Below are 3,763 nucleotides of genomic sequence, written 5' to 3'. Positions count from 1 at the left end.
TTCCCTAATGTATATCATACAAGACTGATTCAAAACAGACTAATTAACTATGGACAAAATTTCCTAATGTCAATCATATGGCGATAGCAAGTTAGAGGCAATTTAGTTAGGCTTGCATATTATCGTGAGAAAGAGTTGGAGAAATGTCATTGTTTGTGAATGTTTCGAATCCAGGGACCTGCTGCAGAGGATCCAAATAACGGTCTAGCCAAGCAACATATAACAACATGCAAAAAGAGTTCAAATGATAAGAAATTAGAATAATTACCCTACTGTGTGACATGGACAAGACTTCTTGTGCTAAACGTAGAGATTCTGTTGAAGCAGTTCCTGTACGAACTTGACCTACAAGTTGAGCAAATTGTCCAATTAGAGTTCTAAGCAGAAAACTATTCTCTTTAACTTGGGTTTGCAGCTTTCCATTTTCCTTCTCAAGTGTTTCATTTTTCTTGCTGAGAGCTGACACGTCTTCTTTCACACTTTCCATCACCACGTTCCTCTCTCGAACTTTCCCATACCCTTGCTTCCTTAGCATACCATGCACCCCGTAAACGTCGCTCTTTCGAACTCCAATTCCGTACCCTATAGGGCGTACGGGAATCTTTCCACCATGCATAGTGTCCTCAAAAGCTGCATTTTCAAGTTCTTGTTCTGGCTTGGTAGGGTCTACAGTCTTCAACATTTCAATCTTAGCCTGTGCATCATCCTACACAACAATTTAGGATAATAATATGAATTTCATAAACAAATTAAGAAGCAATCCCATACTGGTTTATCAAATTAAGTAGCTTAATAAATGTATTAAATTTGAACTCATACCACAAAATCTTCAGTGGATGTGCCTGGAAGAAAGGTCCCGTCCTTGCCGGAATGAGACTTTATCCAAAGGGCTAATAAGCTCATTTTTTTTCCATGCTCGTCTTCCTATATATGAATAGTAATGTCAGAAGTATTAAAGAAAATCTGAACCAGCGTTAATAAAATAAAAGAAGTAATGATTCATACATAATCAGCTTGTTGATTCGCATAGCTGTTACAACCAGATCTATGAAATTGATTTTGAGCGGCCCGTGCAGCCTTTCCATATTCTGAAAGTTTCTGCACTCATATTCAAAGAGATATATTAAGAAATAGTTAAGTCTTTTTGGTAAATAAATTGACGAAGATGAAACAAAAAAAAATCAGTTGGCATTATCTTTAAACTTACAGTAGTTTCTACAAAAATATCGTGTGCATCAAGGGTAGGGCAAGTAATTGCCTAGTAATAGTCACAATAGATGGCGCATGGAAGAAGATTAATAAGAAATCAAGCATTGAAGCGGCAATAGGCTTGAATATAGTTGCTGATGGGAGAGTAGTTGAAGAAGGAGCTGCTCGAGTTTTTAGCAATGTTGCAAGGAATCATAGAAGCTAAGCGAAGAGGCTTCATGGATGTGACTATGTGTACTGATAGTATTAATCTGGTTACAGAACTACGCAAATATCCTAATTGCTCCTTTGAAGTAGCTTCTATATGTAGTGACATATTTAAGACAGCAAGTTGTATGAATAATGTTGTGATAGTCAGGTGTGATAGAAATAGGATAGCTAGAGCTCATGATCTGGCCTCTGGGGCTAGAAGGAATTGGCTGTAATATTTTTACTCTATTTCGAAATCTGATTCGAAAAGAAACAATGAACATGTTAAACAAACTTATAGTTTAAGCCCAACTAAGCAACTTTCCAGATTATTCAAAGAGAATCCTAAGCTAGATGAACCGTGCAATCCTAATCTTGAGGCCGATCCATATCTTTGTTATGTGCTGATATGTTTTATAAATTCCGGAAACAGGTTTCACTCAGCTTAATAAAGAAAATAAATCAACTGAAGTTATATGCTCTGTAGTTCTTACTTCTTAGTATGCTAGCCCCCCTTTTAAGATTGGTAAGTATGACTTTTTTGACAAAAGATCTTTGTGTAAACTGATGAATTGCTGGGGAAAAATCGTTACTGAAGAGGAATTAGTAGATCCTTTTTCAGGCATGCCAGTATTTTAAGCTTCTGACATGCATGGAGCTATCCCATTCCCCTACATCAGAGGTTACTTTATGAACTTCTGATTCATAATGTCTGCATTGCATTAACTTTTCTCCCGTTTTTTGTTTTTTATTTTTTATACTGAAACAGGAAAGACTTACCGTGTATGAGTGTCAAATGTTGGTATCTCTACCAGCTTAAATTTCAGAATCCAGAATCACAATCTAATTCTTGTTGAGACTGAAACAGAAACAACAACACAGAGCTAATCATACGAGTGTCGATTACTACCCTCCAAGCTCCTACAAACCAGAACTACAATAAAACCAAACTAACTCAAACCCGTTTCCAAATGTCTGTGCAGCCGTTCTGTGCAGTCTGTGCAGATCAGTTCTGTGTAGTATGTTCTGTGAAGTCATGGCTTCTTAGTGCTTCCTCTAATTGCATTTATGTTCTTAGATCTTACTACGGTGTGTGATATACGTTATCTAATTGGTATTGATTTTTCAGATTAAGTATCAGATATAAGATTTCATTTATTAATTGAATCTTGAAAATTTGAGTTAACTGTGATTGAGCTTGAACTAAACACTTATACTTGGGAACTACTACACTGTCATTTGTGAAAAAAAAAAAAAACATTACTCAAAGTTCAATGAAGAACATGGTACTTACTTGCCCTTCATCCGAAGCCCAATACTTAACCAACATTCTCCATTGAGCACTGCTAATTCCATGTCGTGGCACAACATCGCACATCTGAGCGAGTGTTTTCTCATCTGGTTTGTAGTAAGTTTTCTTAAGAGAGTGTTTATACTGCGTCCAACTTTTATTGGCCCGCTTTAGGATTTGTTTGTTATATTCCGGATGATCAGGAATAACAAAGCGATCCTTCAGGAAAAGCATTTACTAACATCAGGAAAACAAGACATGCTTTGAATACAAAAAGGATTTCATATAAATCATATTTACTAAAATCAGATTTCTTTGTTCCTAGTTCATTGTATATTATTTATAAAACTGACTGAAGCGAAAAGAATAAAACATACTAAGTACTATGCACTCGTGAGGCAAAATAAAATAAACTTCTAGAAACGGGAATAAAGACTTGAACTTACTTTTATCTGTTCTATCATCTTAGCTTTTACATCTGCATCGATATCAGGCCACTCCCCTTCTCTAAGTGGACAGTATTCCTCTACCTTTGCAATACTACCGATGAATCTGACCAACATTTGGCCACCTTTCCTAAGCGGTTGGTAAAGATCATTGAATTCAACATAGTATTTGACGCCGTTGTTACTCCAGACGTCGATTGTTTGAATAGAACCACTCACCAGTTTAACATTACGCATTACGCTTCGCATCTGCATAAAAAAAGAATAAGTGAACATATATACATTATACATAAGATTACGAGAACAAGAAGACGTATATATTCAGCAACTCTACAATTTGGACAGAAGGGAAAAACAGAACAGATATAGAACAGAACATAACATAAGATTGCTTTATGCAGTAGCTTTCTAGTTGATTTATATTGGCCGGCAACTTTTTACAACTGAACAATCCTATATGCACTAACTTACCAATGGTCAAAACCACCTCCTTGTCATCAAAATCTATATCTACAGGCCAATCCGGATATGACTTCACCCTTAGGGACTTCGATTTTGTTGAGTTCTCTTTTGGTTTTTCATTATTGTTTTGTTGTTGATTGTTCTGAGAAGCTCTTGAGGATGGTTT

At 36.1% G+C, this 3,763-nt stretch overlaps 1 long non-coding RNA gene across 1 annotated transcript; it reads right to left on the bottom strand.

Moving 5' to 3' along the window:
• Positions 1–842: 842 nt before the first annotated feature.
• LOC110792614 (uncharacterized) lies at positions 843–2,774 on the bottom strand. The gene is made up of 3 exons (XR_002534467.2): positions 2,693–2,774; positions 1,006–1,098; positions 843–924 (listed from the first exon to the last, which is right to left on the bottom strand). It is a non-coding gene; the product is annotated as an uncharacterized lncRNA (long non-coding RNA).
• Positions 2,775–3,763: the final 989 nt, after the last annotated feature.

Source organism: Spinacia oleracea, chromosome 3 (genome assembly GCF_020520425.1).
Source record: "Spinacia oleracea cultivar Varoflay chromosome 3, BTI_SOV_V1, whole genome shotgun sequence".
NCBI lineage: Eukaryota > Viridiplantae > Streptophyta > Magnoliopsida > Caryophyllales > Amaranthaceae > Spinacia > Spinacia oleracea.
Note: the sequence above shows the minus strand (reverse complement) of the source record. Positions and strands in the feature narration are given on the sequence as shown.